This window comes from Enhydra lutris, unplaced genomic scaffold (genome assembly GCF_002288905.1).
Source record: "Enhydra lutris kenyoni isolate GAN:26980312 unplaced genomic scaffold, ASM228890v2 scaffoldscaffold55, whole genome shotgun sequence".
Lineage (NCBI taxonomy): Eukaryota > Metazoa > Chordata > Mammalia > Carnivora > Mustelidae > Enhydra > Enhydra lutris.
In genome coordinates this window covers 3,586,314-3,611,927 of record NW_019154139.1, presented here as the reverse complement: position 1 = coordinate 3,611,927, position 25,614 = coordinate 3,586,314, and positions in this window count along the sequence as shown.

Genomic DNA, 25,614 nt, shown 5'->3' with positions numbered 1-25,614 from the left:
GTCGTCTCCTTCAGGCAGACCCCCACGCAGGCCTCGGTGTTTGGGGAGAAGACCTCGGGCTGCACGGCCCCTAGGCTTTGTCCCCCACCGTTCTGGGAGCCAAGTCAGGGCAGGCCAGACAGACGGCCAATACGGCCCCATGGCAGAGTCCCGGCTGACTCAGGGCGTCGGAGGAAAGGGGCAGGGGCCCCAGACACGGCCCTTTGCAAGGCCCAGGCCGCGGAGATGGGGGAGAGCCGGGCTAGGCCTTCTCCATGCAGGACAGGGCAAGGGGGAGGGAGGACAGAAGCAGCTGGGAGAAGGGGTGAAAAAGCAGACCCGAGTTCTGGATTCTCGGCAAAAAAAGCCGCTGGAGCCAAATCACTTCTTAGACACACAAAGTTTCGTTAGAACTATTGAGATAATGTTTCCAAGGTGTTCAGCTTTATGGTCCTGACTTAAACCCACCACGCGGTGGGGGGTTCGTGCCAAGCAGCTGGGTAGGCAGAAATGGGCCAGCCCTTCAGCGCGAGGGCACCATTGCCAAAGGCCGTGTCGCAATCTGGTATGTGCCTCGGCTGGTCCCGCAAATCCGTCAGGCCTCCGGCAGGGGGACAAACTGATTCCCGTCTTGCTTTCTGGGGTAACTGTGATCCAGGGGAATTCTAAGATTTCCACGTTCATTTCTGATGGGACAAATGGAGCCTACGAGGTCGGCCTGAATGCCCCTTAGAAGAGTGCACCCGTCAACACCCTAATAGCGGACAATTAGAGATCGATTCATAACCCACGTGGCAGACAGACTTCGCAGGCAAGGCCACTGGTGGTCGTGTTAGTTACAGCAGAGAAATATTAGCAAGAAATGAAATTTGGAATAATGGGGGATGGTGGCATAAATTATCACGTAACAAAATAATGGAATAGCATGTCCCTGTTACAATGCTGTTGACAAAGAGTTTGTAACGGCATGGGGACCAACAGATACAACATTTCACATACAGTAAATATGGAGGTAAATGATGTAATTGTATGCACGTGTTTACTGTTGGGAAGGAAATGCAATAGAATGCTCCTTCTGAATAATGGCATATCGTTGAATTTTCCTTTTTCTGTGTATTTTATATTTGAATTATTTGCATTTTATGTTTACTACGTAAATGATCTCTATCTTAAATATCTATCTTTAAATTACTCAGGCTTTGGACCTTGCTGTCCCTTCTCTAAACACATGGTATTTTTATAAGCAGAAAAGAAAAATTTTTAAAGGCTTGTGAGTAGAAGTATAGACAAATGGCATATTCTCCTTCAGTAGTTGTGGATAGATGGTATGTAGCAGAAATATTCGTTAGACCAACAGATATGTATAGTAAGTAAATATTATTCATTTCTTATGAAAGATTTATACCTTGATAGCTTATTAATCAAACACTACATGCGTTTACTAACCAAACATGTACGTTTACACAACCAGGGCATAAAAAACTCAATTCAGATTTTGTGTGAACCTAAGAAGAAATATTTTTGCCCCCTCAGCAATAGCATCGGAAAGGGAAAAAAGGGCATTCTTGTTCTTCTTGGATACGTGGTCCCATACTTGGTCTAACCCCCTATGGTTAGGCCCTGTTCTTGATTGCGGGTTAATGTTTTCTGCCTCTACTGCTTGGCAGTTTAAAACGTTCTTCAAGTCCCTATCTGGAGAAGCATATAGATTTTGGGTTCATAATGCCAGATAAACTGTGGTTTTTGGGGGGAAACCTTGGTTTACTTATACTCATTATTTGTCTTTGAAAAAAGAAAGAAAACACCCCCCCCCCCGGCCCCTGTACTTTGGCAGGACTTTCCTATCACAAAATATTATTCTGCAATCTTAAGACACCTGCTGATTGACAGCTGGAGCTGCATGGGAACATCTCGTGTCAAGACAGGAGGGAAGGATTTTCTTTTTTAACTACAATGCTACAGGATTTGTGATGTGGAAAAATCAGTCCACGTTTCCATCTAAAATACCGTATCTTTCAAGCAAATGTCATTTTTTCCCCCCGTAAAATGAATTTCCAGGGCCAGCTGTGATGGGAAGGGCAGAATCTTTAAAACGCAGGGGTCTGGGAAATAACGCAATGCCCCCCCCAACCCCCGCCGGCTTAAAAGGCCCCGTGGGGCGCGCTCAGAGCCACCCGGCCCGGGCTGCCACGTGGCGCAGGTAAGCCCAGACCTGCAGGGACCCGCGAGGATGCGCCGGCCTTCCGCCGAGTCCCCCTCCAGGCCCTGGGCCGGCCCCCGGCCCGCGCTCCTGCCCCCCAGGCAGGGCCTGGCGGGCGCAGCCTCAGTTTCCCCGGCTGTCTCTGCGGGTGGGGACGCCGGCGGGAAGGGGTCTGCACGCGCTAGGCCCCGCCGGCCTGGGAGGCGCCGGGCTGGGAGGTCCCGCCGGCCTCCGGGGCGCGACCCTCTAATCCGCTTTAGCCAATATATTGTGCGCTTTACTTCGGCAAAGTAAACAGGACGGGCGAACAAAGTGGCGGCCGCCGGCCCGCGACTCCCTGACCCCGGGGTCGCGCCCTTTGTGCGCCCTCAGTGGGGCCGCCCCACCGCCTGCCGCGGCTAATTGGGGCGCGTGCCGCCGCCGCCGCCGCCGCCGCGGACCCCGGCCGCTGCTCCGACTGCGGACCCCGGCCCCTGCTCGGACCCGGACGCGGACCCGGACGCGGAGGCGGACCCCAGACCTCGGCCCTTTGCTGGGACCCGGACGCGGACCCCAGATCCCGGCCCCTGGCTTGGCCGGGAACTCGGACCCAGACCCGCACGCGGACTGAGAGCTCGGCCCCGGACCGCTGCGCGGCTCAGGACTCGGACTTGGGCCCGGGACACCGGCTTGGACCTCGATCTCTACCCTTCGCAGACCCGGCCGCGGACTCCGACTCCGACTCCAGACCTCCGTTCGGACCCCGGACTCCGTCCTGCCCCCTGCGGACCCGATGCCCGGCCCGGGTACACCCAGCCGCAGGCTCAGACTTCAGGCTCTGCTCTGCGCGGGATGCGGACCTCAGGCCCCAGGCCCCGGGCCCCAGACCCGCTGCCGACCGGCCCCGCCCCGGCCCCGCAAGGACCCCGCCCGAGGTCCTGCGCCGCGAGCCCGGGGGCTGCCTGGTGGAGGCGCTCGCGGGCCTTCCCGCCACCACCGGAGCTGCTGCAGGCACAACGCTGTCCCTGCCCAGCCCGGACTCTGGCACCCCGGGGGCTGCATGAGACTAGCCCCGCTTGGCCAATGAGCCTGGTCCGCGGACAGACCGTAGGCAGCCACCAGGGCCGCGCGCGCACCTGTCCCCTGGGGGAAGGACCCCAGGACCCCAACAGGAGGCACCTCTAGGCAGGGCCCTTAAGGCTGGGTGGAGGTGCAGAGATGAGAGGTTCACTGGACCCTGTTTTTCTTTCTTGCTCTTTATTTCTGCGGGGAATCCGGCAGATGGGAAAGAAAAGGAGATCCAGGGAAGCAGAATTCCGAGTCCCAAGTGAGGGAAAACAGGGACCTTCAGACCCCGCTCTGGCTCAGGGGCTCTATCCGGCACCAGGCCTCACAACCTCTCTGGGGTCTGCGGACAGCTCTAGGGAGGGCTGGGTTGAGAAGATGTTAGTAAGGCGGTCGTCGCTGAAGTCGGGCCTTGGCCATTCTGTGTCCTCTGTGTTCTTTGTTTTTCCCTCAAATTCTGGGCAACGTTATACTTTTTACCCCAAAAAGCTTCTGTGACTCAGCTCCTTGTAACTCTTTTTTTTTTTTTTTTTAAGATTTTGGTCTTTTTTAAAAAGCACTTTCTCCTGTAGTCAGGTGCAAAAAGGAAAGAGGAAGGAGTCTTGGAAGGCTTTGCTTTGAAGAGGAGCCTGGTGGTCTCTAGTTCTCGTTCGCCCCACTCCTCATGAATCTCATAGCGGCATTCGCTCACCTTTGTTAGGGAGCCTCTTTTTTAAATGTTGCTGTGTTTCTGAGCGTGCTCTCTGTGGGGTGGCACGTTCTAACGCGGAGTCCGGCTTCGGGAAGGTGTGGTGTTCTGGAGCCGTGGGCCATGCCCCTTTGCTGGGAGGACGGAGCGGAGCTGGGGGCGAGCGGACAGCCAGGCCAGCGCTGGGTACGTTTCCACATGTGGTGCCGATCTCTGCTGGAGAGGGAAGGGCCCTGGAGTCGTGCCCTGCATGGCTCACCGTAGCCTAGTGCTATTTTCTAAAGAACCCGGTCTCCTCATTCACTGTCCCCTTCCTCATTGTCGGTCCCCCACCGCCGGAGTCCCTACCTGTCCTTTCTCTGCTCTGACGAGTAATTAGTTCATCTGATCCGCTATGTGTGTCCCTGCAGGATGCGGATGTCTGGACCTGGGTCCCGGGCCAGCCCTCCCGGAAAGAACTGCCACGGGGAGCCTCTCTGCAGGCAGCCAGGTGTCCGTGGTCCTTGCTGGTGTGTGACTTAGAGATTTTCCCTGGCCGTCCTGGTCACCTGCTTGGTCTTTTATACCAAAATGACTGGCACGGGCCTGCCGGCTTCAGAGAGGGCAGAAAGCAGGGGGAAGGCTCAGGTGAGGCTCAGAGCCACCCTGGCTGCGTGGCTGGGGAGATCCTGCTCTCGGGGAGCTGCCCCCACGTCCCCCCAGCAGGAAGGGTGGTGGACAGAGAGCATCACAACTCCCGAGCTCAGGCGAGGCTGCTTGGTCGGGAGTACTCTGGAGGCCCCAGCGGCAAACCTGTGTCTACTATTTTACACCGGACGTAGACTCATCCCAGCCCAGACTTGAGGGGGAAATCAGGATGCACCTGGCTGGGAAGGGTGGACGCCTCAGATGACCGAATCTGGCTGCAGGGGTGGGGGACCTCCAGAGCCGGCCAGCTTAAAGCAGTTCTGGGACCCAGATTTCAATGAGGCTCTGTTCTTCCTGGGAACGGTTCTTACCTATAAAATAAACCTGTGTGAGTATGAGTAGGAAGAGGTGGGTGGTGATGTATAAGAAGAAAGAAGAAGAAAGCAAGCAAGCAAGGCAAAATATCAAAGCGGCATGTGTGGCTTAGGGTCCCAGGCCAAGTCACTGTTCCACCCACGTGGGCCTCAGTTTCCCTGGCTTATAGGGAGGCATCATCGTTTTTGTTGCGTCTTCCTCTCGGGCCGTGAGATCCCGTGAGACAGAGACAGGGGAAAACACTGAGTAAATTGGGACGCGCTTGTGGTACGCACTCCAGGTGCTCTCCTTATTAGCACAGGAAGAACCCTTTACTGCAAGGCTGCTGATGCGTGATGGGAATTCCTAGCGACTCCTGTCGTACCTGGCCCGGACCGTGTGCTCTGGCTCTTTCTGTTGCCCCGAAAGGTATGGAAACCCTCTGCATCAGCCAGAAGAAGGACGTGTGGGCCAAGTGTGGGGAGCAACTGAGCAAGATAAAGAACGTCCTTGTCCCCTTAAGGCTTCTGGACAGGACACCGAGATGGCCCCCAATTTCGGGGATTGGCTTTGACGTTTTGGAGATCCTCCTCCTTCTGACACGGACACCCGAGAGCCCTGAATGTTGATCCCAGAGTCTAAGCCCAGACTCTATCTGCGGCCATGCCCAGCCTGGCTAGGGTAAGGGTCTGCGGGGCCCAAACCCCGGCCCAACCCCCCAAACGTGACCTTCTTTCAGAGGAATCCAGCCCCCGTGTCTCCCAGAGCTGCCGGCCCTTGCCTCACTCCCCAACACGGGCTATGCCGCTTTTGTCCTAATGACAAAGAATGAGGTCAGCTTGGTTTGCCTTCCACAAATCACCATTTATTCCAGGCAAAGACTTTTCTGTATCTGAGATCAGTCCTTGTTATCTACAGCAGGTTGTGTTTTCGCTGGCTTTGGATGTTCGCATATGTGTAATGAGAAAGGAAGGGGCCCAAAGTGAATGTGGGGACGGCCAGCCTGTTGCCTGGTTTAGGGGCTCTCCAGCAGGACCTCGGATCAGCTCCAAGCCGTAGGGCGGCAAAACTTGTATTCCTACATACACATACACATGCGTGTACACACACACACACACACAGACAAGCGTGTGCACACGCGCGCACACACGTATCCCAGGATATCCTCGTGTTGTTAACATTTAATGTTCTAATTTTAAATTTTGAGGCACCAACTGGCTGTTTTAAGAGGCTCATTCAGCCTGTCTGCCTTGGAGCTATTTTATTTACAAGTCTTTGCGTGGCGTCAAAGGGCTCTGTGTTTCTTGCAGACTGTGTTCGGGAGGTTGAGTGTTTTGGTTTTTGGCCGCAGCTGGTTAGTTTTTCCAAATCTGTAGATCCAGGTGTGTGTCGAGAAGGTTTTTGTTTTTTGTTTTTTGTTTTTTTTTTTTCCCCCAGTGAGAGAAGTTTCCCAGTAAGCCTCGGAGCCCTCCTAGAAGTTTCCAGCATTCTAGGTGTGAGAGACTGTCAATTTCAGGTTGTCGGTGTGGGGAAAGGAAGCAGCTGTCACTCCTAGATGAGACGGTGCAAAAGGGGCCACCTTGGAAGCAGGATCGCGTAGCCAGTCTAGAATACAGAGTTGAAAAACTGGTTAATGGGAAGATATTAGCCAAGGCTGGAGCCTTTGAAGATGATTAAAAATCACTTCCTGGGAGCCTCATGGAGAACCAAGCCTGTGCACTTCTCTCTTTATTTTGAAATAGGTTCTTTTAAAATACAGGTTCCTTGTGTGAAAATTATGTCGACCCATATTCGCAAATTCCAAGCCACCCCTTACCGATTGCTTACACTACCCCTTTCTCTTTGTTAAAAGAAATAAACTTCGTGTCCTTTTAATATGAAGAATTTCACCGAAAGTTGCTCTATAAATAGCAGGAAACAAAACAGAACAATAGCATCGGCTCTGTTTTTGAGTATTTTCCTTTGCAGCCATTAAATATTATCTTGTCCTTCAATGATAAATTTAGCTAAAACACTTCTTGACATTTTGTAGAAAGGGCATACATGCAAAATCCTGCTTTACCCTTGTCTCTGTGTTAACCAGAACTAAAAGCACCAATATTTAGGCACATTCAGGAAAATGAAACTGTCATTATATACAAGGCAAATTACTTGCCTGTGTGGTGTGAAATCATATTAGATTTTAAGAAAATAAAACGGGAGTATTTCGGTAAGACCACCATGGTCAAATCTGAAACAACTTGAAATTGTCCCCGAAAAATTCCCTCATTCTGCATGGGATTACTTCGCAGGCAGCTTGGGTTCTTTGAAATCATTTTAAAGAACAGATCTGTGAAATCTTGATTTTAAAAAAACGTTCCTGCTGTCCTTTGCAATTTAACAATGAGCCTTTTGAGTTCTAAATCAGGATTTATTTCCTTTCTTTTCTTCTTTATTCTAAGGGCTTATAATTTACCTAGCTCACTGAGAAACTGTATGGCTAAGAAATGATGCTAAAGTTCTCGTTTCATCTGGGAGGAAGAAAACAATTGAGCTGACTTTCAGCAGTATTTAAAAAAAAAATGTAAAATAAACGTGACAGTTTCTCAAGTTTAAAATTGCTTTAAATGTATAATAGCAATGTCTGCTTAGATGTGATTCAAAACGACTATGTAGTTATTGAAATAATGGCTATTTCAGGCTCCATATAAAGGATTGATATGATGCAAAAATATTTTAAATAAATCAAGGCTTTTCAACATGTGAAACGAAGACATTCCTTGGATATTTGGGGAGAGAAATTCTATTCAGATTTTCTGATGTTTTTCATTTTCATGGAAGTTGGTAACTGTCCACCAGAAACTGTTAAATTCCAAATTCCAATCTGCCTTTAATTGCTAATACACATTTGCTATAGGTGGCAGGCTAAATTCTTTAGGAAAGCGTCGGTTTCCCAATTGGTGATGATTCCATTTGAGGGACTGCAGAATTGAACAACTGAAACAAATTCAGTGTCCACTTCTCGTCGAGAGTTAATTTGGATGTTTAATTAATCCAAATTAATTAATTTGGATGTTTATTTTCTTCTGTGCTTTTTCTCATTCCTTATGTCATGCCGAGGACCTCACTTTGGATGCTTGTGTGACCAGGGGTATCGGTCTGTTGTCCTTAATTCATTTTTTCTGATTTGTGTTGTTACTACTTGGGAATGAAAAAGATTCACTGTGATTCTTGATCTGTAAGGGGAAATTTTTGATGCCGGTATGTATGTATTATATACAGTATATTCACCATATATAGACGTATATGTGACCAAACACACATTTACTGCAGACTTCTGGTCGTTTTAGGCTCTCCTTTTATTTGAAAAAAATATTTAACCTCTTAAGAGTGCTTTCAGCATTGTTAGACTTTTTAAAAAATATACGTACGCAGGTAACACATCATGAAAGGTGAATGTGTGGACTTTGCGGGTGTGTTAAATATGACAAAACAGCTGTCCCGGTGTTTCTGAACAGGCTTGTGAATATGTGGGCAGGGAGTTACTACCCATCAGTTAGGAGGGAGCGCGGGGCGTGCTATTCATCATCATTGGGGCAGACACACTAAGTCTGTTCCATATATATGTGGATATATATGTATTTTAGGAAAGAAGACACAGAAATGGTCTGCCAGCTTTTTTTTTTTTTTCTTTTTTTCCCGGGGAGAGGCGGGTGGCTGCCAGTGTAGATTTCTGCCCTCTGTTTTCTTCTTCAAACATGCTTGTCCTATAGCTAGAGTTTTATTTTGGTCGTCAGTGAACTATGCCAAGGTTGACACGAAATGGGGTGAACGAAAGCAAAGGATTTTGAAAATGCTTCGTTATGTTTGCAAGGAAGGAATCCTTTCTGTGGGGCTTGCTTGCGTTTCCTTTCCCCAGCCCGAGAGCCTCACTCGATGATCTTTCCCTTGGTTTACCGGTAGCTACACTAGCAGGCTTCTTTCCCCTGGCCCCCTTCCTCAACCATCTCCATAAGAAAAAAAAAAAAAAAAAAAAAGCTTACCCAAGGTAAATTGGTGCCAGTGAGTTTGTGCACAAATCATGGAGTGTACAATTAAAGCCTGCATAAAGTAGGGGTACACATTATTATGAAATAGATAGAAATGGAATCCCAAACCGGCAGACTACTTTGAGATAAGAGAAACAACAACAACAACAACAACAAAAAGAAAGAAAGAAAGAAAGAAAGAAAAAAGAAAAAAGAAAAAAAAAAGAAAGAAAAAAAAATGTTAAAGCTTGTTTGCCTTTCCATGCAGCACCCTTAGCCTCCCAGTAGCTCCTCAAAAGGGCACATTGTCTGGGATGACTGAAGAAGGGGCATCTTACCCAGGAACCGCCACGCTCTGACAATCTCAAGCTTATTGGGCCAGATTTGAAAACATCATTATTCTTGAGTGTGCAAGCTGGATGTTCAAAACCCAAGTGAAAATGTAAGTTTTCGCTCACACGCATCCTGCTTGCTTTAATTAGATTAAACGCATCTGTTTACGAAGTCCTTGGAATGCCTTGGATACTGACATTTTTTAACCATTAAAAGTCACGGCGTTGGGAAGAGACAGTGAACTGGAATGCCCGTGGCCTTCCTAGGCTGGTGTGAGGCCAGAGGCTGAGTCGGGGACACGGGGGCTCAGGGGCAGAGCAGGAAGTCGCCAGCCGCATTCCCATTAGGCAGATCTGGGGAGAAATCAGGAAAAAATAACTGTATAAGGCCGATAGTGTAAACATCCTGCTATATCGAGAGCCTTCCTAGGACTTATTTTTTCGAGCATCTGACCTTAGGCGTGGTGTGGCCCACAGGCACGAACCAAGTTCTTCTCCCAGGAAGACTGTCCATCGATAACACTCACTGACAACATAAATCTTCTAGGTTTCTTTTTTGATAATTTGAGCATATTTTAAAAAATTATTTACTTCGAAAAATGTAATTTTATAGCAAGTTGGAAAAAGACTTGAAAAAACCAACCTAAATAATGCCCGGTGAAATTACCAGAGAGCTATTAGTTTCCTTGAATAAAGCAGAATTTGATTTCTGAATTCGCAACCAAATTATATGTAAATCCTTGCCAAGTACAGAGGGGATAAAAAAAAAGCGTGCGTTCTCAAATATTGTTCTGACTCATCCAACTTCTTGTTTTACCAAATAAAAATTGGGAGGAGGAAAATGGCATTAAATTAACTTATTACTGTGTGTGAGAGAACGAAAAAAAATCAGCTAATAAAAAGGTTAGCAAGTTGGTATGATTATACAATGATTTCAGGTGAAAATTATAAAGCTGATATGCTAACATTTCTTATTGCCTTCAGTAATGATACGGTTGTCAAATTTGTATTTTGCCAAAGGAACAAAAGTTGTAAGTGGCATAAGGTAAGATCATCTCTTTCTCTTTGTGGCTTTTTAAATTCAGTGTTTTAATCCACCAATTTAATCACAAAACATGTATCACATTAGTTATAATATTTATAGTGTTTAGGGAAGAGAGTATAAATAGATTACAGTGTGTGTGTGAGCGCGCGTTTGTGAATGTTATCGCAAAGGTATGCACAACTTCAGGGTTTACCCTTGGGAGCAGTTTTGTGTGAAAATATATTTATTTTCAAAATCCCGGTTCGATCATTAACCGCGCTTGCTCATTATTTTAGAAAAACAAGGTTTGGTATTAAAAGGGCCCGAGACAGTGTGTTTAGATGCCTGCATTCAGCCAGTCCTTGAAAGCATTTTGTAGTTCTGGAGTCCCCAAAGTTGCTAAGCCACAGAATGTCTAATGTGTTTTTTGAAGCAGTTGAACCATGCAGTAGAGATGAGTGGACGGGGCGGGGGGGGATGTGTAATGGCCATTGGTGCTTGGGTTCTTCCTCGGTGTGGAAAGAAGGCTCTGGACGGCTCTTTGGGACTGCCCGGCACATACTCAGCTTGTAGGAACCTGTTCTCTTACCCTGCAGCCCAGGTCGGGACTGGGCACTGTAATCGGGAAGAAAATTATAAAGGACTGTGCTAGACAGGAGACACTGTCCTTCTGCTGTATTGCTAGAACACGGGCATGGCATTCCTGCGTCTCAAACCGCTACAAGGGTGTCCATTTCTGAGGAAGGAGGAACACAGAATTCCTAGGCTTCCAGCTCTGGACCCCCACAGTCCTTGAATCTGGGAGGGCCACCCTGGACCTTCCCCTGGAAAAGAGTGAAACCCACCCCATTGTGAAGTCACCCCTGCTTGGGCTTTCTCTGCTCTGCCTGTTGTCAGCAGATGTGAAAAGTGAAAGTTGGTCAGCGTTTCAGTGAGAAGATGAACAGGAAAGCATTTCATAAAACTCCATTTTTCTCATAGGAGTAAGAAAAGCCGTCCCTAGAAAGAGGCTACACTCAGACCCTAACACCCAGCAAAACCATTTTGGAAGATTCCTTAGTATGTCCTGGACATTTCCCCTCCCCACGAAACCATGTTTGTCATGGGGTGGGGGGCGGGGGGTGTCCAGCCACAATTCAAGGCCAAGATCAAAGGGGTCTAGAGAACTTCTAAGCTGGGTCGGTGGTCAGCTCAGGCCTGGCAAGGCTGCCCCAGCCCCCAGCCCAGCCCTGCCTCGGCCAGCCAGTTCCCCCTTCTGGGCAGTCCAATCCAATATGGGATGGAGTTTCCTGGGAAGCAGGGCACACGAGGAACTTTTGAATGCACCAATGGCATAAAAAGTATATATATTTTTATGACAACGAGCAAGTTTCAATTGGTTGACAGAAATGGCGAGATGTGACGTCAAGGGACACTGGTTAGAATGCCAAGGCCGGCTGGTGTGTGTGGGGGGGAGACAGGCACAGAGAGACATTGGGATGGGGCCCAAGAGGCCTTGTTCCTCTTGGGCCCCCGTCGCGGACGTCCGGGGACAGCCAGGTCCATCTGGCTCTGATAGAGGTTCATGCCTGGACAGGGAGAGGGGGTCTGAGTATAGTGACCCGGTGTCGTCCCCAAGCGCCAGAGGGCCAGGCCGGACTCTCTGCGGGGAAACCACTCAAGCGGCAGGAAAAAAGCTGCTGGGGCCTCCTTGGCATTATAACCAGAGGCGGGACCCTGGAGCCCGGCCTGTCGCGCCCCCCCCGGGAGGGGGCGCGGAAAGGAGCCGCGCGGTCCCGGGGTGCTGCAGTGTAGTCGCCTCCAGGAGCCAAGCTGAGGCCTAGAACCCCCCGCAGCTCCTCCGCCCTGGGCCAGCGGAGCAGGAAGTTGTTTCTGCGGGGAAGGAAGAGCGAGCTCGAAGCTGGGCAGCGGCCCTGGGCACGGTGCCCCCGCCACCCCACGCCTTCCCCGGCACCCTGAGGGCACCCCCCCCCCTCCGCCAGGCACCTTGCGCACCCCCTCCATCTCTGGGCTCTGTGCGCTGCCCCTCTCCACTTCACCAGATCCCGTGCACCCCGCCCCCCCCACACCTGGCACCGCGCCCCTCCCTCCGCCGGACGGGCGCTGTCCGCAAAGCCGCCGCGGGGTCGCCCTGGCACGCACCCTGCCCTGGGGGAAGCCCGCCGCCGCGGTCGACCCCGAGCCCTGGCCCGGGACTTTGTCCAGAGCTCCGGGGCACACGCCGGCCCCTGAAGTGCCGAGCCGGCTACCCTAGCGGCCGTCCGCGGCGCGCACCGGTCTGTGCGCAGGCCGGAGACCGTCGGTCCGCCCCGGGTCCCTGAGCCGGGCCAGAGCCTGCGCGCGCGCCCCTCCTGCCCGCAATCATGGCAGCCGGCGCCTCGGAACGCAGCCGCCGAGCGCGCTCCGGCAACCGCCTCGGTGCCAGGGCGGCTGGGCGAGCAGGGGCCGGGGCTCGCGCCCGCCCGTCCCCGCAGCGCGCGGCCCCGGGGCGCGATGCCGGAGGCCGATGGGGTCCTCGCGGCGCGGTGCCCCCTGGCCGCGCCGGCAGGCGGGCGGGGCCGCGGGCCGGGGGCGCGCGGCGGGGAGCGCCGGGGGTGGCGTGCCCGCGGGGGCGCGCACGCGGGCCTGCGGGGCGAGGCGCGGGTTCGGGCGGCGAATCCGCTGCTCGAGCCGCCCGCCCCGCCCGCGCGCGCCGGCCCCCGGAGGAGGGTGCGCGGCGGAGCGGGGGGTGGGAGTCAGGGAGGGGCCGCGGCCCGTCCTCGCCCGCAGCGGGCACGGCCGGGGGCCCCCCGAGGCTTCGTTGGTATTCCGGGCACAGCCGAAGCCTTGACCTCCCCGCGGAACAGAGGCGCCCGGGCCCGCGGGCACGGCCGCTGTCCCCGGGAGGTCTCTCCTGGCTGCGGGGCCCGTAGGCGCCTTGCTTCCCCCACCCCCACCTCCCCGTCCCCTCCTCTCTGGGTCCCCCGTACCCCCTCCCCCGCCCCGATCCGGCGGCGAAGGGGTGGGCAGGGAAACGCGCTCTCTGGGACAGGTGCCAACTCCGAGACAAAAGACATAAAATAGGCGGCAACGTGGGAAGCGCGGCCGGCGCGCTCGGGCGGGGACGGAGGCGCCGCGGGGGCCGCATCCTCGGTGCCGACCGGGGAAAGTTTGGGAAGTCGCCGCGGCGGCTTCGCAGCGGCGGGGGACGCGCGGGCCGGGCCGCCCTCCGCGCCGCGCTCGCCCTCTCCGCGCCGCTGCTGAATAATTCATGGCGCGGCCGCCGGCCATTAGCATGCACCGGGCGCGCGGCGCGTCTGTGCCAAGCCGCCGCCGCCGCATTCGGCGCCCGGGCCGCGCCAGACGAGCGGCCGCGCTGCAGCCGGGCCCGCGCTGTCCCCGCGCCCGCCCGGCGGCGCCCATTGTGCCCGGGCCGCGCCGCGGGGCGGCCCCGAGCCCGCCCGCAGCCCTCAGCGCGCCCGACGGCCGGGCTCTGCAAGTTGGGGCCCGCGCCTCCCGCCGGCCCGGGAAGCACGTGAACTTGGAGAAAGTCGCGGGGCGCGCCGGCCCGGACCTCCGCGGCAGGGCGTGGGCGCCCCCGACCCGGCGCGCTTTCGTTTTCGTCGGGGACAAAGGTCCCCCGAGGCGCTAGTCGCGGACGCGGAGACCGGGTGCTGCCCGCCGCTCCTCGGAGAGGTCCGGTGGCTCCGTACGGGCAAGCCGGGGTCAGAAGAGGAGGAGCGGCGTGGTGCGGGACCTGGCCGCTGGGGCCTGGCCGTGCGCCTCGTCCGGCCGTCTCTCCGTCCCGGAGCCGTCCCGCCCTGCGAAGAGTTGCGGGAGATGGCACCGCGCTGCGCTCTGCGGTTTACACGCGCCAAGGAGGGAAGCGTTTCGGACCAGGACTCAGACCCATGGCCCAAGGGCCTGTGAGGTGCGGGCACGAGAGCGCAGCGCCGGCCGCGTCCCCGCGCGCTCCTCCGCCAAGGGCAGGGCAGTCGACCTGCGTGTCCCGGGTCACCATCAGGTTCCGGGGCGACTCCTGAGGATGGTAAGTGCATTTCTCACTTTCGCTACTTAGTATTTAAATATTAATGAAGGGATTTCTAAGAAGAGCCTGTAGGGCAGGCAGGCCTTCCGCAGGCAGACCGGGGAGGCTGCTCTTGAACCGGCAGCCCCGTCCAGCTTGGCAAGAACTCCGCGGCCGTCGTTAAAATTCAGGAACTTGTTATTTGTGAAATATAGTTTCTGATCTCAGGTGTGCGGACCATTTGTCAGAGAGAATCTTGTCGGACACATAAGATAGCCGTAGCAGCTCTCTTCACCAGTATAGAAAAAAGAGAGAAAGCAAGCATCTGTTTTTAGGGGCGATGTGTTTGGAAGGGTGATCTGGAAGCAGCAATCCCTTTTTGAAAAATTGACATCTTTCATTCCTTTCCTAAGCCAGCCAAAGCGCCGCTTCTTCTTCTTCTTCTTCTTCTTTTTTTTTTAATTTTTTTTTTTCCCTGCTGGTCAAGCATTTATGGAGAGCGGGCTTCAGGGGCCGCAGTCAAGCGTTGGCAGCCACTGGGCCGGTTGAGTGAAAGGCCCTTGTGTGGAGGCTCTTGTTTATGGTGGCATAAAACGAAAAACAACTCATAACTTTTCGTAATAAATCCCCCTTTATAGGCGGCTCACACATAGGCCCAGCCGGCAGCCCTGGGGAGTTTGTGGGGAGCAAGAAATGGGTGAAGGAATGCGCGTTTGCCATAATTACAGGGTTGTAAGGTAACGCTGAAATTAATTTCTTCAAAGTTGGGTTTCAGAAGCCAGGGCGGTCTCTGCAGGCCGTCACTGTCTCCGTTTTATTTTTGTTCGTTGGTTCTAGCCATTTAGGATTTTAAAATGCATGTTTGTATTCACGGGCACCTATCCTGTTAAAGTGAAACCCGTCCTGGGGGTGGCAGGGGCGGGATTAAGGACGCTTTTTCCTACCATCCTATCACAGTACGATTTCCCCTCTGCTCTCCCCATCTTACTGATGTGGTTTGGAGAACCTTAATGGGCGATTTGACCACAAAATAATGGGCAGGGGGGCCCCCTGTTTCCATAACGCCCCAGAGTTGTGAGCTGGTACCTGAAGGCCATGTTTCCGGGAGCGTGGACAGAGGCCCAAGTCGCCCAGGCCTGCCTCACGACAGCCTCTCCCCGGGCTGCCTGGTTCCGTAGAATCCGGAGGAGAGAGGAGACTGTTCAGCTAAGATATGGCCAACTCCGGGTGCAGAGGCCAAAAGTTTGCTCCAGCGCTGCGTACTGGACCCCGGGGGCCGTCCCTTCTGCTAGGCCGCTCTCCCCCCACCCCCTCACACCACCTCCCCACCTCCCCCATTTTGAATTTTTATTCATGACGCTGTCAGAGGCAGTTAGCAGATGTGAAACCCGGGTGGGACGTGCCAGAGCGATCTCAGGAACCGGGTCGCCGCTGCGGAAGGCGCGCTGCTGCAGCAGGGAGCTGTTGCTTGGCGTCGGCAGTGGCCCGGCTCATGCTCAGAAGAAGCTCAAGTTCCAGAGGACCCTCGCCTGCAGAGTGTGGGAGATGTTCTCTTCGGGTCCACAGATGATCTGTGCCGTATCTCGTGGTGGGCAGGACGGTGTGGCATTCTGCCAACCTCCCAAACGAGGGGCATCCGTGACTGCTTCTCCCCGGGCCCGTGGGAGCAGGGAAAGGTCTGAGCATCCAAGGAGGTGCCCTCAGGGCCACTTAGTGGGGGGTTGCCATTTGACGAAACTCCAGATCCCCATCTCGGCGGCCCGAGTGTGCCCCCGGCCCCTGGGAGGTGGGGTTGACAGTCTCTAGTAAATAGTGCTCCCCCACCCCACGCTCCCGGACAGAGGCCTGGCCTCGGCCCCAGCACCGTCCTGTCCTGCCTTTGTCCTTGGTGCTTTGGAGCCAGCCCAGTTCCAAGGGAGACTTGGGCCCCACCGGGGGCTTCTCACCGTGTTGAGCTATCCCAACCAGGAAGAATTCATTTTTGAGGGTATGCACACCAAAATCGAGGTTCTGGAAATGGCTCCTGTGTGGTTTTTGTCGCTTCTGGACTGAATAGAAAGAATGTGCTAAGCAGGGGGACAGGGTCTCACGGACTGCAGTGGGCCAGTGGGAGGCTGGCCCTGGCATTTCTGCTTTTGTTTTAAACCAGGGCCAGCCCCCGGGTCTTTCCTCGCCTGCTCTTGGGGCTGCCCAGCCGTTGGCCACTTGAAGCCCCCAGATCCTGGGTGAGAGGTGTCCTGGGTGCTGGTGGGGTCCAACTGCTCGACACAGGTGATGTATGGCGACAAGGCCTCCACTGGGGCCCGGGTGTACACCATCACCTGAGCAGGTGCGGATGGCGTTGTGCTGGGCTCCATGGGAACAGCGGCAGCTTTGTGGCAGGGTCGCTTTCTGGGTCTGTGTCGTTTGCCCCCGATGGGGCGGTTTATGAACCGGTCTTGCTTGCTCCCATCCTCAGAAGGGGCCTGGGGCCTGTTCTGCTCTGGTGTGGATGAGGCCTGACGGAAAGGCAGTCCCTGGGGCTGAGGGATGGGGCCTCTGCCTGAGCAAGTGCTCCCTGGTGTCCAGGGAAACCAGTGTGTGTCCCTAGTGAAGGCCAGTATTTGGGAAGGGAGGGCGGCCCTTGCAGGCCTGCGAGGAAAACATCTCACAACCATCATGCTTGGTTTTCCTCGGGCTTAGACGGTGTCCTTGCATGTTTGGGGAGAAGGGAGAAGACACTTGCGGGAACCCCATGAACGGGTTGGGGGTTGGGGTGTCCTGGCTCCCGTGGGGCAGCTCCCATCTGGCCCTGCCCCTGGCTTACTGTGTGACCCCAGACAAGGTGCCTCACCGCCCCGGGCCTGCACTCTGAGCCCTAGCCCTGGGAATGATGACAGCACCCTCAGTGTCCAGACAGCACTCTCCCCGCAAAGCACAGTTCCTGGCACGTGGCAGGGACACCATAAAGTGTGCTGCTGTTGTAAATGGTGATCACTGTGTTTACCCTGAGTGATGATTATATTCCTGAGTTTCTAAGAACCAGAGTCCAGTTTTGGTTTCTCTCGGAAGGACACCTACGAGTTTACTCCTCACCCCCAAAAGGCGGTGCAAGGTGAACTTTGATATTTTCTCCCAGGTGGAATGCCAGGAAGCTTGCAAAGCCGGGCTTCCCTTGTCACAGGGACGTGGCTCGGAGGCATTGGGGACACTAGATGGGAGCAAGGCCCCGTGAGGTCCTGGGACATGTTTACCGAGGAAGGAGGGGAACCTTCCCACAGAATGGCACTTGAGGAGCTCATGTGGGTGCTGACCCGGGGGTCTGACCTGTGCCTTTCACCTCTTTGGGGCTCCAGGGCAGATCGAGGGCAGGCCGTCACCAGTCGGGGTCCAGAGCGGCCACACCAGCTGCCGGCATTCGAGCTTGCAACGCGGGTGGCGATTTGGTGGGAGGGTTTCACTGCCGGTGAGCTAATTGTTCTTTGGCCAAATACAAGCACGCATTTCCCAGAACGCTTCGTTGAGGAGAATCTGCTCTCTTAGCCGATGGTTCAGGAAGACCCAGCAAGATGGCCCTTTCTCAGAACGCGCTGTCGGGATGAGAAGGGAGCCTGGGCATCGGACGGGCATGCTGATGTGTCGGAGCAGAGGAGGGGAAAACGCAACAATTGTCTCCAAGCCAAGACAATGGATCTTTTATATGAAATACTTATTTTCAGGGCTGACCAGTGCCCTGTTGGCTGGGACGGCAAATCTTGAGTATCTGGGTGTCACAGGCCCCAAGAACCCAGTCAGGGACGGAGATTTCTAGAAAGGGGAAAAGGAAAGTCCCCTGCCCCCCGATTCTTGGGAAATGCAGTGGGAACGCCTGGCTTTCTTTGTTGAGTGGAGGCTAAACTTTCTCAAGTTTAATTCTTTCCTTCCGGGATCTCTTTCGCAAGACTGTGGGGGCTCCTCACAAGCACCGGAAAGGTAGCCAGGGTTCTAGTGGTGAGCTGGATGATTTGCAGGGTTCTGGTGGTGAGCTGGATGGCCCCTGCCAGGGGCCAGACCTGATGAACCTTTGTCTGCTGGGGGGCATGGGAGGCTTGGGGGGAGTAGTCATCCAATGGAAGTGAGGAAAACCGGGACTCTTAAGAGGAAGGGCCCATCTTCCCAGGAGGAGGCCATCGAGAGCAATTCCGGATGAATCTGTGATTCTCTGGGGCCCTTCGCTCCTCCCAGAGCCCATGGTCCAGTGCACTTGGGAGCAGCGTGTGGGTTATCAGGGAGCCTGGCCTGCCGTGGTGAAGCCACACGCCGACCCTCACATTCCGTCCCCGGCTGGAGAGGGTGTGTTTGTAACTCCTGACGGCCTGGCCCAGAGTTAGCCCTGGAAGGATGGCTTTCTGAATGACTAAAACGAACAGAGGGTCACTCTGAGGCTTAGGCACCCGCCGTCTGCCTCTTCCCCACTCTGCCGCTGTGGATAGCGTTCAGTCCTGCTAAATCCACTGCCTCCACTCAGCTGGGAAGGCGCCCCAAGAAGCGGGGCCCGGCCCCCAGGCTCCCGTTAGGGACTCGGAGGAATGGATCCGGCTGGGGCCGGAACTGAGAGCGTCTTCCTGGCGTTGGGGGGACGTGGGGAAGTCTGCGGGGATAATCGGCCTGGGATCCCTGCCAGCTCAGGGGGTCCTGAGTCTGGGCGCCCCTGCGAAGCGGGTGAGGACAGGGGAGGGAGCGGCCCCCGGGGTGGGGGGTGAGGGATGAGAGTCCCCTCCCCACCAAGCGTCCCCTTCACCCACGAGTCTTTGTTGGCAAATGATAACATTCGGCTTTCAAAAAGGAGGTTTCGTTTTTTAAAACTCCTTTTAATGGGGTTTTTTGGTTTGGGTTTTTTTGGATCCTGGAACTGCTTCGCTCTGGTCTGTTTCACCTGCCCCCCCCCCCCCGAAATGCCATCAAGAGTCTCTTTTGGGAGTGACCAAAACGACGTCCGAGGCCCCGTGTCAATTTGGTAAAATCGAAGTGGAAAGGGCTGGAACGGTGTGTCGGGGCAGAACACCCTCGGAGATGGGCTTTTATTCTGGCGGCTGGGGCAGCCCCCGAAGTAGATTGCCGAGGGTCTCACTGTGAGATCTGGATGGTGGACTTGTTCGCGCCGGATTCCGGACGCGTCCGAAACCCGCGTGGCTGCGGTGGGCGGCCGAGAGGTGGCTTCTCCGAGGAGACGTGGTGAGGGCAGAGGCAATGGCTGTTATCGTGGTCGGAAACGTGTGCATGGCGTGGATGAAGTGAAACAGCTTCTCTTTCTTTTTTCTTTTCTTTTCTTTTTTTTTTTTAAGGAGTGATAGTATTTTCCCTTAAGATTAAAAAAGGAATGTTGACCCTGATCCCTTTGGCTTCTAGAGCTGGGGCTGGGTTTTTGGGCGGCGAACCGCCCTTCCTTAATTCTGGCATCTCAGACGGCAGGAAGAGTGTTTAGCTGAAATAGCTACCTGCTTGGTCTGGGGCTCTTAAATCTCGATTCGCCTTTCACGTGTTTAACAGCGATATTTACATCCAAATCAGCGCTTTATAATTACATTTTAAGTTACAATAAAACGATGGTGCTGGCTTTGTTGGCAGCTGGAGCGCGTTCCATGCGGGTGGCGTCCCCTCACCCAGACCGGCCTGGGCTCCGAGGGGGCGCCAGACACGCGGGTTCTGGCCTGCGGGGACACACGTGTGTATTGAGCATGACAGGGTCTGTGCGTGTCACCTGTGGCGCCCTCCCCGCTCGGCCAGGGGGAGCAGGGCTCGTCCCTGGGGATTCTGGCCCTGGCACAGGGGCGGTGCTGCCAAACCTTCCGGCACGGGGCTCCAACCGAGAAGGACCTGATTTGGGCCTGGCTGCTCTGCCACCCGGACCGACGTGTTGTGTCCTGAGCCCCATGCTGGGGCAGAGGCCATTATCTCCTGGGCAGCCTCTGGCCCAGCAAAGGCCACTTCTGGTTGTGGCCATATTGTGTAGGCCTGTGCTGGGGTAAGGGACGCCCACTGCCTCTGCCTCCGTAACAACTGAGGTTCTGTTTTCTCTCTTCGGTCAGGGGCCGGCCCCAAAATGGCCACCTGGTTTTCAGTGGCTTTCCCACTGGAGCATGGGAGGTGGGGGGACCCTCTCCTCCCCGGGGGCCAGGCTTTTGGCGGCTGTGCCAAGCCGTTCTTGGAATGGAATTGCCCACGTTCCTGGTTAGGTGCGTGGCACCGGAATCCTACCTGCTTTGTCTCTGGCATCAGCTGGTGAGCTGGTCACGTGGTGGTGTGCGTGAGACCAGAGCCCGAGGACCAGAGGACTCCTCCTGGCCTGCTCCCTTCTTGCTCAGTCGCCTTGCCACCTCCCACCCCCTCCTTTTTGGGCATGACCGTGTCTGAGCCTGCGCTCCCATCCCCAAATGCTCAGGTGTCTAGACAGTCCCTTACCCCCAGTCCTTACCGGCAGAAGGGCCCATGAGCCGGAGGACAGGCCCAGCCACGGCCAGTCCATGCTGTGCCCTCTGCTCGAGCACAGAGCTGGCCCTGCCTGCCTGGGGAGGCCCCGTCTCACACTGACAGCCCCATGGCTCCCCGTGCACGGGGATAGCAAGTGCCTGGCCACATAAAGGGTCGAAGGAGAGACTTGGGCAGATAGCACAGCCCCACGGACATGGCCCGGATGCCTTCAGCAAGGGACAGCCAGATCTGGTGAATCTCCAAATAGAAGCTCCAAGTTAAACCCTCTGGCCCGCCGACAGGTTCTGAGGGCCATAGCCCGGGCACACTCCACCGTGGCCCCGTGTGGTGGCCAGGATTGGCTTTGGCAGAGCTGAGGGGTCTGTGATGGCCTGAGAGGGTGTGGTGGCACGCCTGGACTCTGGACGCCGGGGCTTTCGTGGCGGCCCAGCTGCTTGGCAGCGCCTCTGGGCGAAGCGGCCGGCTCCTGAGCACCAGGAGTGCCCGGCCTGGTGCTCAGCCCTCTGTGTGCGTTTTTCCTTCTGTCCTCCAGCAGCCCTGAGTGGCAGGAGCTGTTATCCCCGTTCCTTCTGTGGACGGGGAAACTGAGGCTCAGAGAGCTGCCACGGCCCAGGGCCAGGCGGCCCCTTGGACATAAGGCCGATGTCGACCCCTGGCGGCTCAGCCTCTCGGGGCATGGTTGGAACGGGCTCGCTCCGAGGCTGGGGGTCCAGGGAGCGGTCGGGGTGGGGTGGGGGGCCCTGGGCCTCGCCTCCCCCCCTTCCATCCCCAGGGAGCACGCCGGGTGCTGGCCGCCGCCGCCTGCTCCTCCTCGGCCGGCCCGGGAACAATGCGGCCTCTATGCCCGCAGCGGGCCCGGACCGCCTGGACTCGGGAGCAACATGGCGCCCAGGGCCGCGCCGCCTGGCCACGGGGAGGGCTGGCGCCTGGGCCGCGCCTGGGCCGGGCCGGCTCCCCCGTCCTCCTCGGGCCAGCCGCTGAGTGGCCAGCCGCGCCTGCTGCCTCCTCCCTCTCCCACTCGGGCACCCCCCCCCCCCGCCGCCCCCGCCTGGTGGTGGGTTCGGGGGTCCGGCCCACCCGCCTCTGCCACGTCTGCCATCCTCCCGGCACCCAGGAGCATCTTTCAAAAATTCCCGGTGGGCGGGGCCGAGCCGCAGCGGCCGCCTCTGGCCCCCCCTCCCCGGGCAGCCAGTGCCAGATGAGAGCAGGAGACAAAAGTAGCATTTTCCTCGTCCTCCTGGGCTGGAGCAGAGCCTCCCCCAGCACCACTTGGCTCCTGGCAGCCCTGCCTCCGGGTGCCGGGGTGGCCGAGGCCCAGGCCGCGCCGGCCAGGACAGAGGGGACCGATGGACAAGGGTGGCTAGAGAGCAGGACGCCCGAGGGCCTGTCGGACTGGGGCTGGCACCTGGGGACGGCCTGCTGGCCGGCGGGACCTGCCCTCCTCCTCCTGCCACCCTGCCCGGCCGGGCCAGGAGGCACCCTTTCCACTTCCTTGCTCTGGAGAAAGCTCCTCACGTCCTCCCGCACCTTGGGTAAGTCACCTTCTTCCCTTCTCTTGTGCTGGAGACAAGCCGAGGGCTCTGCCATCTTGTGCTCGATGCCTGTTACGTTTCCTTCCCTCTAATTGGTTATCCGAAATTCAAAATTCTATTTCCGACCCCCCCCCACCATCTTCAGTGAAGTAAGCCTTTCCAAAAACTGCAGGGAAAATGCAGAAGCCAAGCCCATTTATTTTTAAGATCCAAAGCTATAGGCTTTGGGAATCACAATAAAAATGAATGTTTGTTATTTCACAGTAGCTGTGTGTTCAATTAGATCCGAATGAACATTTCAGGGGGTATTACGAGGCACGGCCTACTCGTTTCTGCTCAGGAGGACAGTTTGTCGTGGGGGGGGTGTCTCATCATCATCATCATCATCACTATTATTTTAATTTTTGGTGGTGCCAGGGGGGGCAGAGGGAAAAACACCAGCGCGCCCATGCTCCTCCCAGCAAACTCCTCGGCAAGCGGGGCTGGGCTGGCACACGGGAGGGGCAGGTTCTGCATTGAGAAACAGAGGCCTTTTTATTTTATCCGGCGTCTTTAATGCTGCCATGTCCACAGTTTAGGGACCCAGTTCTTTTCTCCCTTTCGTTTTATTTTATTTTGGGGGGGGTGTGCGGGTGTCGGGAGAAAAAAGAAGGCTCTTTTTGGCTCTCAGCTCAGTATGGGGAAAATCTTTTAGGTTGTTTTGTGCTCTGTTTTTTAAACACTTACTTAAGCCCGGGGATTCCGCCTAATGGTGCCGTGTCCAGTTCATAACTGCCTACCCACAGATGGTACATGGGGTCCACGTGGACACGACCACCAGACGGACCCTCAGGGGGCCTGAGTTGTCCAGGGCCGGCCTGTGCCGGATCCCGTCCTGGTTTCCCATCTGCAGAACCGTGGGCCGAGACGTTCGACCGTCCAGGGCCTGAACCGTGGCCAACAGGGGTGGGACTCCCTCGAAGACCTTTGCTTCCCCAGGCCAAGCTGCCGTCACAGCTCAAAAGCTACCCTCCACGGTCACCCGAGCTGCTGTGATGGTCCCTGACCCTTCAGAATGGCTGAACCTTTTCAGATAAAAGGTGGGCTTTGCAGAGTTGAGTTCCGACTTACCTCCGTCCCCTGGCACACTGACAAAAACGCCTACAGATGCGGCCTGGTTTTTTCCCCACAGTGGAGGGTAGCCGGGGTCTCGATTTATGGAAAATCAGGCCCAGAAAGTTCTAAATGGCAATGGAGAGGAAAATTCCCACGTAAAAACATCTTTGTTTTCCTAATTCGGAGGCGTCGGGTCCTGTCTCTGTGGGTCTGAGCAGCCGGCCTGGGCAGGTACCACCAAGCATAAAAGTGAGCTCAGCTCTCACAAGGACGACCACGGCTGCTTTTGTTCTTGCATTAGACAGCAGTCCATACTGGGGGTGCGGGCGTATATAGCTGAGATGATTAAAACATTTTCATGATTGTGGCAGCCACATTCTGCTGCTGCGAGCTGGAGGGTGGTCCTGCCCAGATAGTTAGCAAGCACCGAATAGAACACTGGTGAGAAAGTAGAAGTAATGGGAAAAAGACAGAGCGCCATAAATTCGAATGGAAAAGAGTCCAGAGTCTAGAGGGGTGGGTTTTGGGGGAAAGGAGGGTCTCTTGTGTGGTTTTTTTTTTTTTTTTAAGAATTTGTGCTCTTCATAGCTTCCCATGCCTCATCTCCAAAATTTTTATTTTTTTGGTATAATTAGTTAGGTAAATAGACCTTTTAATCCTAAATCCTGGAATGATAGTCACGTTTCCCGAGCGCGACCTCGTGCTCTTTTTGGAGGTAAGGGCAAGCAGCATAAAATCAATTAATTTCCATAAATGAGCATTTTCATTCTAAATTAGTATTTTCCGCCGAGATTATGATCATCTAATGGGAGTAGTGTCTTTGGATACCACATTTCCCAGCACACACCTTACAGAGCCGGGATGGCTGTATGTGACTGATTACCGTGTTTGTTTTGTAACTTGGGCAATGACATTCTGCCTCCCCACAAAATCAGGAAAATGCTCTGCAATCTTTTGTGTTCTGAATCAGGCAAAATATCAGCGTTCTCCATGGCACTCCATACTTCTCGGCAGGTCGTTTTTGGGGTTTTGTTTTGTTTTTTTTTTTTTTCTTTTTGTTTTTTGTTTTTTGTTTTTTTAAGAAAGTACCACGCATAGCAGTTTTCACATCATTGCTTCTATATAAATTCCACTATACACCGAAATTACACATTCTCACAGCACAGATGGGCTGGTCTGTGATTACGACTGCTGGGTCCTTGTTGGAACACACAGCATATTTCAATTGTGGAGTCGACAATTTCGAAGAACTGAGGTCAAAATAAACAAGTGGCGTTTGTGCATAAAAACAGTCCTGTGATCCTCTCGCCCCCTGACCAGTGCGGTAGAGGAACCGCCATCACCTTCATTAGATTAGAATTTAATCGTCGGTCTTCGTCTTTGCGCTTTAAGACCCCGAATGCCCTGTGTCAAAGGACCTTAAGTGTTTTAACCAAGGCCCAGTTTTTATGTTGTTTGGCAGCATGGACAGCGTTAACACTAGATTCAAATTCAAAATTACGGGGTTTGGGACTTTAGATTTTGAGATCTTCATTACATCTCTAGCTGTTTTGTATAGGGTTACATAAAATTATTCTGAGTTATTTATGAAAAACCGATGACAGATTTTTCGAGTGGTTTAAAGGTACATTTAAATCCCCCACACGGCAAAGCACACATATGCGCACACACACATTCAACAGGTAACTACGAAGAGAAGCTGTAAACTTAAAAAAAAAAAAAAAGAATTATCTCACCGAGATAACAGGGTGCAGAACTTATTGGCCCTCATCACACGTGAGGACAGGAAGTTTTACAAGCACAAATAATTTGCACACGATAACTGTTTGTTTTGTGAATTTGCTCACATTATGATGTAATCTGTGCCAAGGGTTCTTCCCTGCCCCCCGCCTCACTTTTAAGGGATTGCTTCTGCTTTTTCCCGAATTCTGGATCCTGGCTCTGCCCTTCCCAGCCCCTGAGGCCGCCTGCCCTCGCCGTGGCCGTGGCCGTGGCCGTGGCCGGGAGCTCACACCCACGGCTTGTGGCGGAACGGGAACGAGACACAGATGTTTCCCTCTGCGGTCTCCTGCGGGCTCCCAGATCTCCTTCCATTTGTTAATAGAAGTGCTTTGTTGTGGCGTGTTTGTTTGAAGGCAGGTACCTGTTGGTGCAGATGTTTGGAAATAACAGGAAGGGCGACAAGTTGATGAAATATTTGCCGGAGCTCCTGGGGAGCCGCTTTCTCTAGCGGTTCTGCTCTTGGATTTTTTCTTTTTTAACCACTTCCTCCTTTC